The sequence below is a fragment of the Desmodus rotundus genome, chromosome 7 (assembly GCF_022682495.2).
Source record: "Desmodus rotundus isolate HL8 chromosome 7, HLdesRot8A.1, whole genome shotgun sequence".
NCBI lineage: Eukaryota > Metazoa > Chordata > Mammalia > Chiroptera > Phyllostomidae > Desmodus > Desmodus rotundus.
The window spans coordinates 109,562,974-109,577,034 of NC_071393.1; the positions used below are offsets into that span (position 1 = coordinate 109,562,974).

The 14,061-nt window shown below is 36.0% G+C and overlaps 1 protein-coding gene across 21 annotated transcripts in view; it reads left to right on the forward strand.

The window, feature by feature from the left end:
* Nucleotides 1-14,061, forward strand: part of FUT8 (fucosyltransferase 8) — a 187,087-nt gene that overhangs the window by 64,295 nt on the left and 108,731 nt on the right. For 19 of the 21 annotated variants that reach the window (XM_053927879.1, XM_053927884.1, XM_053927880.1 and 16 more), the window contains one exon: nucleotides 7,322-7,412. The exons of the other annotated variants lie outside the window; for them this stretch is intronic. The gene's annotated coding sequence lies outside the window, so the exon portion shown is untranslated. The remainder of the gene's footprint in view (nucleotides 1-7,321; nucleotides 7,413-14,061) is intronic. 21 annotated transcript variants of the gene reach the window in all.

Genomic DNA, 14,061 nt, shown 5'->3' on the forward strand with positions numbered 1-14,061 from the left:
TTTTAAATAGTTATGTTTTCTGATATAATAATCTTTCTAAATTATTGGTGATGGAGGTGGTAAGTTTTTTTCATTTAAATTTTTATACATGATATATAATAAGTGATTTTTCTATGTTATGCGGGTATTAGGGGTGGTAGTATTTATGCATTCAACCAGTATTTGGTAAATATCACTTGAGATATATTTTTATTTACCATAAATATATTATATTTTACTTTATTATTTAAATAATGACTTTGAATAGGGTAGGAAAGGAAGATTGAGGACATACCACTATGAAGCTAGATGAGAGGTGAAAAGAGTAGTTTTTCTGGTGCTAACTATAAGATAAATTTAACTAAAAATAATTTACATAACTAATATGAATAATTAAAACCTGATGAAAATTTTTAAAGAAGTTTTGATATGGATCATTTTGTTAGTCATACTAATTAATAATTAATGGAAGAGTCATATCAGGAATGTTCAGCTTCTGTGTTTTTTGACAAGTTTCTTTGCCTCCTAAGAATACTCTTCTTGGGTTTTGTCTCTGTTGGCTTCCTGGAAAGTCAGACTCCACTCTTTGGGAAGTGCTGGTACAACCCTGCAGTGCTTCTTCATATGGACCTCAGCTTTTTAAAATTTTTTACATAAAACCTCATTCAAAGGGACCAATGAATTGTTTCAAGTTGTAATTTTAAACTTAGACGTTTAGAAGACGACATTTCAGTGAATCATTGCATTGGCATTTTTAGTCCCAGATCATTCTGTCTCCAGCATCCACTTTAATAACTCTTATTGGTTAAGGAACTCTATTTTTAATATCTGTTCATTCTGAGAAACTAGGTCATCAGGGCTTTGTCATTGTTAATGAAAATGGTATTGTATGCTTTTTTAGGAGCATGCTTGGACTGAATGAAGCTAAAACATTTTAGAAATTGTTGTTCTGCGTTAAATACTCATAGGGTATAATTTTGCATATTTTAAACTCATTCTATTTGCCAGTATAATAATATTGTTTATTTCTGGGAACTTTGGCTATTCTATCATGCTATTTAGAATTTACATGAATTATTAAACTTTCTAATAGGTCTTTTGCTTACAGCCTCTGTCTGACCACTCCTTTAAGAGTTGTCTTTAACGTTTTCAGAAGTAACATTTGGGTCTTACTGGGACTGGAGTTTTTGTTTCTATAATGACAGAAGCTGACTGAACTGTTTTAGAAGTTGGGAACAGTGGGATACAGAAGAGGAGTAAAACCAGACTAAATTTATGTTGTGCCTGTTTCACTGTGAGAAGTAATCATAGCCTTACGTATTTACTTTTCTACAGGGGTGGTGGCGGCAGTAGGAGCAGTTGTAGGGGTAGATTAAGGAGGCATTGAAGATACTATCTCCTAAAATGTGGTTTCAATTATTTCTAAATATAGATAACAGAGTGGTTATTACTAAAATTTTTTCTTCCATAGCATAGTCTCATGTGTAGTATTGGTATCTTTATCACTTACCCTAAAACATTGACACTGTTAGCATAGTCTACTGAGTTACTGTCTTCTTCATCATGTTCTTATTTTGAGTGAGCCACAGATACACAATAGTGTTGATGTAATTATATGACTTTTAGAACTCTGTTGATTTTTTTTTTAAACTGGAGAACAGCATACTGATTTTTTCCCTTTACTCATATCATTTTTATTAGCAATAATTATACTTCCCTCCTGAATGATTTTAGAATGTCTTGGGATAGTATTGATAAAGATAGTATTATTTTGTGGTTAAGAGTATAAGCTCTTAAACAAGACTGTGTAGGTTCAATTTTTAACTTTGCCACTTACTAGTTGTGTGTGGAACAAGTTATTTTTTTTAATATAACTCTTACTTCAGTTTCCTTATCTGTAACAAGGGATTATAAAATTATCTACTTTGCAGACATGTGTTAAAGATTAAATAATTTTCTAGGTAACAATGCCTGCAAATACTATATACTGAATAAATAATAGTTATTAAATATTAGTTACTCATTTACTAAAATAGTATTCTCAGTAAGCTCTAATAGACTCTAAAAGTAAAAAAAAATTGATAATTAAAACTTTAGAAAAATTTCAATTTAGAAAGTTATTTTTAGGCTGGAATTTGGACTCACACACAGATACAGCCTTTTCCAATTGTAATAAAACAATGTTTTTAAGCTTTAATGTGCATACAGAGTACTTGGGGATCTTGTTAACATGTGGATTCTTAATTAGAGGTTTTGGAATAGGCCTGAGATGCTGCTGTCCTCTAACAATCTCTCCAGGTAATCTGGATGTAGCTAGTCCTTAGACCATACCTTGAGTAGTAAAGTTATGAAGTGTTCCATTAAGTGGTTCTCAGTCCCTTGGTCAATACAGTATAAACATTTGGGTATTTTTTTGTTTTTGTTTTTCTAAAAAAATATGCCTAGGCTTCATCTCAGACCAGTGAAATTAGGTCTCTGGCATTAGTGTTCTGGGCATCATCATCATCATCAACATCATCATTATTTTTGTAAAAAGTATCCTAGGTCATTCTTATGTGTAACCAGCATGAAGAGCTACTACTTTAGTGATTTTAAGGAGAGTCACTAAGCTAAGAAGCTCCATTTTATATTTTTATTTACCTTATCTTCCATCATTTTGGACACCTGTAGGGATGATGAAGCGTAGTTGGTCAGAACTCTGACACTGGGAGGCAGTTATTTTGTTGGCTTGAAGTTTTCTTTTCACTTGATTGGACTAAAACGTTTGACTCATTGAACCTTTCTTCAGGTATCCTATTCTCTGTTGCTTTCATCATTTTTGAGATCTTTGGGTTCTCCCTAATTTCTCAACAGTTTCCTGAAAGTATAGTAACTCAAGTAAAGAAAGTATAGTAACTCAGTAAAAAACTGCTTTAACAAACTAAACAATGGCAGTGGCAGAAGAATAAAGTTCCTTCTACTTCTCAAACTCTGATTTTTTTATTATTTAAGGGAGAAACTTATTTGTTTCAGACCTTTTTGTGGCGTTTTCTTTATGTTTTTGGAGGCCAACATGTATTTTTTACCATGGTATTTTTTTCAATATATTACTTTCTTAGGTTGTGTTCCATCTTCCTTCTTTCTCAGCTGTATTTCTTGCATACATTTCCCATCTTGCACCTATATTTTAGGGGAGAAGAAGTAAATTTTTTCTCATGGATGATCATGTTTCAGAGAAATGGTTTTCCAAAGTGCAAGATCATGGTGAATTTTATTCCATCCATCCATGAGGTATCAGTAGACTCTGGACAGGGAAATAATCCATACTAGATATACCAAGAAAATTTAATATAGGCAGTGGGTTATATAGGTGTTGGAGGTCTTAGAAAGCAAAATGGGAACACTGGAATAACAGACAATAATTGCAGAAAGCAGCAATCACCTATAGGGCTGGGGAAACAGAGTTTGGAGTAGATTTGGGGCTCAGAACCTTTGGAGGGGTACTGCTTGGATGTTGGTGATACTTCTGAGGATGCCATAAAACACTGGTGGCTGTCGCCACTGCTGTTACTGGGATTGAGGGCCTATGTTAGGGCTCTGCTTGGTGGAAAAAGCAAGTTTCTCCTTCTAGTGCCCTTATTGGCAGTATGAGAAAGCTAGCTGGCAAAAGAGAAAAATCGTTTCCAGACTGCTATTTTTAGCATTACTGAGATGAGTATTAAAGAGTAAATTTGGAGCCGATAGACAATAACTGAATAACCAGCACTTAACAGCATTCTCCTCTCTGCTTACACGAATGCATAGACTTTGGGTTTTTTGGTCTCTTTTTCAGCCACTGGGATCCCACATGCTCTTAGCATCTAGCATTTGGAATGAGAGGAGTTATTATTACTTTAAAATTAACTAGTTTAGTTAATGTGATTTGGGGGCATGAGACAGGCCAACTTGCTGTAAGGTTATTCTGTCTTGGCTTTTCCTGGGACCTGCAATTTAGTCATTAGATACACATTTCTTTGGGTCTCAAGGGGTTTCTGTTTTTTAAGATTCTTTATTTAAAAAAAAAATTGTGGCAGGAATAAAGGCACTATAAACTAGAGGTTAAAAATTGGTTGCTTAGTGGCCACACAGTGGACTGTAGTGGGAACCAATCTTCGAACAGATTATACCCTCTCTCTCATTCTAATATATTATTCTTCCTTAAGAGCTTCTCAGATTTTAATGTGCATGTGAATTATTTGGGGATCTTGTTAAAATGCAGATTCTGATTGAATATGTCCTTGGATAGTGCCAAAGATTCTGCATTTCTAATAAGCCCTCAGGGAAAGCTGAAGCTATTGGACCCTAGAGAAGACTTTTCTTCTCCCTTTCCTGCATTGAGAACCACTGGTCTGGCTTGGATACACTTTGGAACTGGGTTTGGGCGTTTGAGTGGTGAGTGATCATGCTGCCGATGGAAGTGGAGTCTTTGTGGTGTCGTGAGAAAAAGCATTTTCGGGGACCCACAAGAGAGGATGAGATCTGGTGATAGGATTTTTTTGGGTATTTGATTCAAAATCAAGAGTGCCTCTCCTGAGTTCCCAATGTCCCATTTCTATCCTTCCTACCATGGAAAATCAGGGCCAGAAATAGAGCCAATGTCCAGAGATCCCGTGCTTGCCAAGGCCAGTTCAACCCAGTCTTTCTCATCATCTGGCTCTCTTAGCCTGTGTTCCCGGCTGTGCTGCTGTATCCAGGCTCCCACCTGAGGCCTGTGTTTAGAGTTTGCTAGGGCCACAGGGTTATGGAGAGAGAACATGTGAGCACACGGGGTGAGTGTAGGGGGGGGAGAGAGAGAGAGAGAGAGAGAGAGAGCACATGCACGCGAGCGTGCTTCTTTGTTCCCCTGGGGTTATAACCAGGAGCTTTTTCAAAATAACAAATCAACTTCCCAAGCTTTTATGGGCTTATGATGCGTCCACACCCCCTAGTTTGACTGTCCGGCCCCTATGGTCAAGCACTTCTCCCTGTGCCCGCCAGCAATCTGGTACTGGAGGGTGACAGTGCTGCTGGGGAGATTTTCTGTGTTCTGAGGATTGTCTCCTTAGTGGCAGTCCCCTGGAGTGTGTGAATGAGTTTGTAAATGCTATAGCTTTCTGGCTAAGCAAGCAGGCTTATGCTCTCCAGTTTATTAAACTCAATATCTAATTCCCTTTGCTCTCTTTCTTATTAATAAATAGTTAACTACCTACGGTAACAATTATAAAGTAAGAGTTTCTTGCAGGCCTGCCTAACTTTCTAGAAATATTTGAGCAATCTTAGTGGAGGTATTAATAGTTGTTTCTTTCCAGGTGGGAACAGAAAGGCATATGCCTCTGAATAAGTTCACTTTTCTTTCATAATTTAGATGTTATCCTGGATAGTGAGTTTCGATAATTGTGTATATGTTTAAGGGAAACTGACTTATAGGAAATAGGCTAGAAGGACATGAGCAAATTCATGCATCAGATGTCTTACCTTGATTAAATAGACTATGGATTAAAAAATTGTGTTTGGTTTGAATTTCATATTATAGTTGACCCTTGAACAATGTCAGAAATCTGCATATAACTTAAACTTCTCAAAACCTTAACTACTGTTGACTGGAAGCCTTACTGACAGCATAAACAGTCGATTAACACAGATTTTATGTTATATATATTCATATTATATTCTTAAGATCAAGTAAGCTTGAGAAAAGGAACTGTTATTAACAAAATCATAAGGAAGAGAAAATACACTTACAGTATTCATTGAATAAACTCTGCATATATGTGGGCCAATGCATTTTAAACCCATGTTATGTAAGTATCAACTATAATTTTATTTCCCCACTTTTGACACTTTTATATATTTAAACTTGTTATTGAAAGCATAGAGTCTTGCCTTGAGCCAAATAAATGGTAGTCTGTCTTTTTTTTTTTAAGATTTTATTTATTTATTTTTAGAGAGAGAGGAAGGGAGAGAGACGGAGAAGGAGAGGAGACACCTGTGAGAGAAACATTGGTTGCCTCTCTCATTCCTGAACTGTAGACCTGGCCAGCAACCCAGGCATGTGCCCAGACTGGGAATTGAACCAGTGACCTTTTGGTTCACAGGCCAGTGCTCAGCCCTCTGAGCCACATCAGCCAGGGTGGTAGTCTATTTTAATGGAACTTTCAATGCAGCCCAAATTTATGAAGCTGTTAATTGTTCTTTGCATTTGGATTTTACTATACCTCAAGGCATACTTGATTGCATAAATAAAAAGGCAATCTCTTCCTGAATTACCATCCTTCAAGATCCTGTCTTTGTCCCCTTCTTCCACCTTTATTGGGTCTTTCCTTTTGTCTTTACAGATAGTTTTTCAAAGATCCTAGGTACTTTCTTTTTGTCTGTTGATTCTTTATATGAATGTTATCCTTAAATTTTTAATTCAGGCAACGAATAATAATTCAGGCTATAAATAGAGAACTGATTGGTCTTTTATTAGGTGAGGTGAAAGAGTTAAAATGGAAGTTAACAATTCAGGGGATTCCTATGGAAAAGAGGGTGAAAAAAACCAAAGCATTTTGACTGGCATATAGAGAGACCCTTGCATGCACATAAATGTCTATATTTGAATATTTATAGAAGGTAATCTGTCAAAAATTGCTGTTATTTTAATTTACTAAGTTTGGCTGATTGCTGCAGTTGTATGTTAGTTGAATTCTAGATGAGGAACTGTAAATATTATCTGGTGTGGGGCATGCTTTTTGTCCTTGAATATCCAAACAAACCTTGAAGCTGTTTGGATATTCCTGTCCTCTCCCCTGTGCTGCTGCACCCTCTCTTTTCCTGGACTTTAATGTTCTTTTTAGGGAAAAAAATTTTTTTTTTAAGATTTTATTTATTTTTAGAGAGAGGGAAGGGAAAGAGAAAGAGAGGGAGAGAAACATCAATGTGTGTTTGCCTCTTGCGCACCCCCTACTGGGGGCCTGGCAGCAACCCAGGCTTGTGCCCTGACTGGTAATTGAACCAGCGACCCTTTGGTTTGCAGGCCAGTGCTCAATCCAGTGAGCTATACCAGCCATGATTTTTTAGGGAAAAAAATTTTAAGTGAGGTTATAATGGTACATAGTAAAGAAAACTTTTTTTTTAAATTTTTAAAACACCCCTGTAGACACTGAGTGATCAAGAATTTTTAAATAATTTGAGTTAATTATTTCTCCAGTCTTTGTTTCAAAGGAGCTATTCCTAGAGAACTTAAACCTAGAGACAAGTATCTCATTTGAATGGTCTTAGAGGTTTTATATGAGATGTGTCAACAACAACAATGTATAATTGTAGATAATTAATGTTACCCCTTTCTTTTGTCTCATTTGAACAGTCTATAATTTCAGTGACCCAGATGCAAGCAATAATATCTTTTTCTGGAAATATGTGGTTTCGTCAGTTTCATATGTTCCAGGGGAATGAAGGTAAGCTATTTTTCCCAGTTAATGTTGAAATAACTTTGTTAATAAATAAAAATTTTATCTTTTTAAAAATTAGGAAACCCTTTTCTCTTTGGGTACAGAAAACACTATATGGTTTATTGATGGTGTATCATTTTCTCAAAAGATTCCACTGAGACATTATTCCAATTCTAGAGATGATGCACTGACTTTCTAAACATCAGGACTTTTTTTTGGAGCAGGTCTACATTCTGTGCTTTATTTGCTAGGCTCTCTTGTCTTTTTCATATAGCCATTCTTACCTGAATAGTTTATTTTTACATATGTAACTGCCCAATATGACTAATTCTTAATTTGTTTTTTACTTTTGATGTTTTCATTTATTTATCTCTTGTGAACTGACATAATTGGATTAATTTCGTTGGTTATTACTTTAGCTAGAAATTATTTCAAATACTCGGTCTCAGTTTTAATACTTTGATACTGACTTTGTTTTGGGGTTTCAGGAATATATTTTATATTTAGCTGATTAAGTATGGAATTTTTTTGGAGCATTCTTTTCTATATTTCACAAGTGTCCGTTTTTATTCTTATTTGACAACTGTTTTGGGGGGCTGATTAATCTTTTTTCTAGGAGCTTCTATATATTTCACTTGTTACTGAGGTCACATTTCCCAATTCTTTTTGTGACAATTTACAAATTGTCTCCCATGTACAAGTATCTCACTCTAATTCCTCATTATACGTGTAGGAAAATTATTCAAGTCTGTAGCTATGACTGAAGAGCAAGACTGTTAATAATTCCTTAGGATGTTACCCTAGCTCCTAATTTTGTAATGGCACACCATCTGTTCACTGTATAAAGGGCTCAGAAATGTCTGTTGTACCTAATGCATCACAAATGTGGAAATAATAAAGTAAAATTTACATATGTAAAAAGTGAAGTACTACTAATATACTAATATGTTCCCTTGGGTTTGGCCATTCTTTCATTATTGCTGTGTTTGGAGGCTTTTTTTGCAACATACTTGAAATTCCTTCAGGTGAATTAGATATGTTCATCTTATTTAACCGGAATGCTATTGGTTAATATGATAAAACCCAGTTGAATAAAATGTAAGTTAGTAATATAAAAAAGTAATGAGCTGTTTTACAGTGTGATATTGAAAAAATTTTAACTATTTCTTGCTATAAGAACAGACAGCACTCTACAGTGGATAAAGATGTCCTAAGGAAATTACGTTTAATTCCATGATTATAGCAAGTGTTAGGAATTTGGCACCCAAATATCAAATTTCACATACAGGTTTTTGCTTTCTCTAGTTTTTTTCCTCCAGAGGAAGAATCCTAAAATTTAAATTAGTTTAGATGGGATTATAATACGATTTTAGGAGTTAAGAAACAGGCTTTATTTTTCTACAAAGTAATTGAGCACTAAGGGTAACCAGTGAATTGCACTATTCCCTGATTGATTTTTTTTAATTCTTTCATGGAAATTCAATATTTTCTACAATATTTGATTGTCTACATGTTTTAATTGCTTCAGAAAGTATGAAGCTTATTATTTAATAACTTTTAGCATTACATATAGACGAAACACTATGATTAATCATACTTTAGGCAATTTGTATGCCATTGAGACAAATTCAGATTTGCATTTTTTCCTCTCAATACTATAGGATTGTTATCACTTTATCAATTAGTAAAGACTGAAAATGGAGATTTTCTTTTGTGTTTTTCAGTTCACCATGTAAAGAACATTTAGAAATTATCACTTTGTTCTAACAACAAGTAGAAAACTGAACAAACTGAAAAATCAACAAATCTTCTTAGGTATGTCAGAGAAGTAAGGTCACAAAGCAAACTGCTGCCCCCCTCCCCGCCCCCCTCACACACACAAATTGGAAAGACTGGTGAATACGGAGAATGACAGCTTACCCTAGCAGAAACCTAGGAGTGGAAACCTTTAAGGGAACCAGTACTAGGTAGGAAAATCTAAAGTGTAATTAGTTAAAAACTCTAGGGTGTCCCGTAATAGCGGACTGCCACACTTCCATAGTTTTACCTCTAGGTTTTCGCAGTGAGTATGAGAGAAAAATCCCCTAGTGATTTCCGTAGGGGAGAGGAAAGTAACTATTTGGAAATATGCCAAGGCATTCTGTTTTTCTTAAGCTGTACCATCAGGAGTTCCCCTTAAGATCAGGAGCAAGACAGGGATGTCCATTTTCACCACTCTTATTCAACATACTACTAGAAGTCTGAGCCATAGCAATCAGACAAGAAGAAGAAATAAAAGGCATCCAACTTGGAAAGGAAAAAGTGAAACTAACATTTGCAGATAACATGATACTGTGTATAGAGAACCCTAAAGGTTCCACCAAAAAACTACTTACTAGAACTGATAAATGAGTTCAGTAAAGTGGAAGGATACACTATAAATTTCCAGAAATCAGTTGCATTTGTATATGCCAGTAGTGACCTATCAGAAAGGAAAACTAAGAAAATAATCCCATTCAGAATTGCTTCAAAAAGAATAAAATACCTAGGAATAAATTTAACCACGAATGTAAAAGACCTGTACTCAGAAAATTATAAGACACTGAAGAAAGAAATTGAAGAAGATACAAATAAGTGGAAGCATGTACTGTGTTCATGGATTGGAAGAATTAACATCATTAAAATGTCTATACAACCTAAAGCAATCTACAGATTCAGTGCAATTCCTATAAAGATACCAGTGACATATTTCACAGAACTAGAACAAATATTCCAAAATTTATATGGAACCACAAAAGACCCCTAATAGCAACAGCAGTCTGGAGAAAGAAGAACAAAGTTGGAGGAATCAGGCTACCTGGTATCAAACTATACTATAAGGCTATAGTAATGAAAACAGCATGGTACTGGCATAAAAACAGGCACAGAGATCAATGGAACAGATTAGAGAGCCCAGAAATAAACACATGGCTTTATAGTCAATTAACATTTGACAAAGGAGGCAAAAACATGCAATGGGCTCAAGATGGTCTGTTTAACAAATGATGTTGGGAAAATTGGATAGGTACATGCAAAAAAAAAAAGAAAAAAAAAAGAAACTAGACCATCTTACACCACACAAGAATAAACACAAAATGGATTAAAGACTTAAATGTGAGACTGAAAACCACAAAATCCTAGAAGAAAACATGGGGAGTCAATAGAATCTTGGACATTTCTCATCGCAATATTTTTTTCTGATATATCTCCTTAGGTAAGGGAAACAAAAGGAAAAATAAACGGGACTACATCAAACCAAAAAGTTTTTGCACAACAAAGGAAACCATTAACACAATGAAAAGATAGTCCAATGAATGGAAGAACATATTTGCCAATGATATATCTGATAAGGGGTTACCATCCAAAATTTTTAAAGAACTTATAAAGCTCAATACCAAAAAAATAATTCCATTAAAAAATGGGCAAAGGACCTGAATAGACTCTTCTCCAAAGAGGGCATGCAGATGGTCAATAGACGTGAAAATCAATGAGGAAGATGACTAAGGGGGAAAAAAACCCCCCAGAAGATAACATATTCAAGGACTATGAGACAGCTACTGAAAGTGTAACGTATGCATAATCGGAATATCAGAAGAAGAAAGAGTAAAAGAAACAGAGGAGATATCTGAAGCAATAATGACTGGGAATTTCCCTAAATTAACCTCAGATTTCAAGTCACAAATCCAGGAAGTTCAGAGAACACCAAGGACAGTATATGCCCAAAAAACTTCAATTAGGCATCTCACATTCCTGGCTGGTGTGGCTCAGTGGATTGAGTGCCCGCCTGTGAACCAAAAGGTCGCTGGTTGATACCAGTCAAGGCACATACCTGGGTTGTGGGCCAGGTACCCCCCCGCCCACCATAGTGGGTACACCAGAGGCAACCACAAATTGATGTTTCTCTCCCTCTCTCACTCCCTTCCCTTCTCTCTAAATGAATGAATGAATAAATAAATAAGTAAAATCTTTTTAAAAAAGGTTCTCAAAGTACAGAAAATCAAACACAGATAATCTTGAAAGAAGACAGAGGCAGAGGGTGAAACCACCTTATCTATAGAGAAGCAAAAGTAAGAACATCTGACTTCAGAAACCATGCAGACAAGAACGGTTAAGTGTTTTGTGTTTAAACTTCGAGACAAAACCCCCAACAATCTAGCGTTCTGTACCCTACAAAATTAACCTTCAGAAGTGAATGAAAATAAAGAATTATGTTACCAGTCTAAAACTTTGAGTGCCCACAGCTTTAAAAAGGCAGTATTCAAAATGTCAGAGTTTAGAATAAGGAAAAGTTTATTGATTGAGAAGGCACCAGCTCAAGAAGATGGTCCTTGCAAATTCTGAAATCTGTCTTAGGCAAGCACAACATTCAGGTTTCTTTTAAATCAAGGGCAGGGAAAATGGGAGGGGCTGTTTTGTAAAAACTTAAGCCAGAACAGAATTCCTCTATAATTAGCATGTCCAAAGCAGGAGCTATTAGCCTGAAGGCTATGAGAACAAAGACGGTCCAAACAAGATGGGGTCAGAGAGACTGAACTCTCTGTTACACTTCTGTAAACAAAATTTCACATAATTTGTGGGCAGTGGTTCTGCCTTGCAGGATGTGTTAAAGGACATTTTTCAGAGAAGGAAAATTGTATAGGCCAGAAACTTGGATCTGTGTTATAAAAAAGAAATAATACTAGAGAAAGAATAAGTGAAGGTAAAACAAAAACTTACTTTTCTTATTTTTAAATTGACTTTGTTTATTTGTTTATTTATATCCTAACCCGAGGACATGCTTATTGATTTTAGAGAGAGGACGAGGGGGGCAGAAAGGGAGAAAAACATTGATGTGAGAGAGAAACATTGATCAGTTTCCTTTAGTATGTGCCCTTACTGGGGACTGAACCTGCATCCTAGGTATGTGCCCTGATCAGGATTCGAACCCATGACCCCCTTTTGATCTATGGGATATTGCTTGCTCCAACCAACTGAGCCACACCAGCCAGGGGTATTTTTCATATTCTTAACTGATCTAGCAGATAACATAATGTGTTTATAATAACAACAATAGTATATTCAATGATTATAACATAGTGAAGTGAATTTTAGCAATGATACAAGGGTTGGGAGGCAAGAGTTAGGAATATTCTATTGTTAAGATACTTGCATTACTCGTGAAGTGACATAATGTTATTTGAAAGTGGACTTGGATTAATTGTAAATGTGTAATGCAAACTCTAGGGCAATCATTAGAGTGAAATAAGTATAATTGACATGCTAAGAAGAGAAAATAGAATTATATAAAATGCTCAATTAAAACCACAAAAGATAGAAAAAGAGTGGAAGACAAAAATAAGAACAAAGAATGAGGGCAATGAATAGAAAACAGTAACAAATATGGTAGATATTTATTCAAGTATATCGATAATTACTTTAAATATCAGTGGTTTAAATACATCAATAAACAGAAAGAGACTGTCAAAGTTGGTTAAAAGCCTGGAGAAAGAAATACTGAGACATTATAGGGACTTGGGCCCAGGAATGGAAATATACCAGGTGGCCAGGAAGCCAAGTTAAGAGCAGGTGGAAGGTGTAGAAACCGACTGCAAGAAAGTTACCACCCCTCCACTCCCTGCTCAAAAAAAAAAAAAGACAGAAATTTTCTCTCCCTTCTAACCGCTTCCTTTTTCTACCTTGACGTGGACAATTCCATAAGCCTGCTTTTTTCAAAAAGTCCTCCGTTTTCAAAAAGACTCTTTTCTTGCTAGCCCACTCTGTCCCTAGCTGCTAGATTAGAGGACCATCCTTTCCTCTTTGCTGCCTCCCTTGTGCTTCAGCATAAGCTTAATAAATACCTGTCTGGAAATTTCTTTGGGGTTTCCTTTTAATTTCTGTTTTTGGGAACCCAAGAACCCTAACTCCGGTAACAATAGCATGTTAATACTAATCAAAAGAAAGCTGGAATAACTAGCTCTATTAATTTCAGACAGAGGAGACTTCAGAACAAGGAAAAAAAATTTAAGGATAAAGAGGAGCATTATATAACAGTAACAGGGTCAATTCTTCAAGAACATATAATCCTTAACGTGTATGCACCTAACAGTAGGTCATCAATATGTGTGAGGCCAAACTAACAACAAAGGAAAACAAACAAAACCTGATAGAACTGCAGAGAAGAATAGATGAATCTGTTGGTGGTGGAACAGCACCAGGTGTTAGACCTGTGGAGTCAGACCAGACATTGGTTCAGCAACCTTGGTAGTTGAGTTATGGCTAAGATAAAATTCAGAGCCAATACTCAAACTCTAAGAGAAAATTTATTTAGAAAGTCCCAGAGGTAGAAGTGAGCAGCAGAAGAAATGGGCCCAGGAAACAAGTTACACAGGCAAAAGAAGGACCCTTGGAGCTTCAGCAAAACAGAGGCAAGGAAAACGCTCCTGGGGGAAGGAGGTGGGGAAAGGCATGGGCATGGTCCATAGAGAGCCATACTGGGTCCTCTGTCTTAAGGGTATCTGTCTAGAGGTAGGTAGGATCACAATAGAGTATTTATTGGCTTTCTAGGTGTGTCTTTTCAGTGGTCTCTACTGATTGGTTGGTGCCAGGGCAGGGGGAATCCTTAGTCGGTACAGCTGGTCCTGATGTCAGCCATGGTATC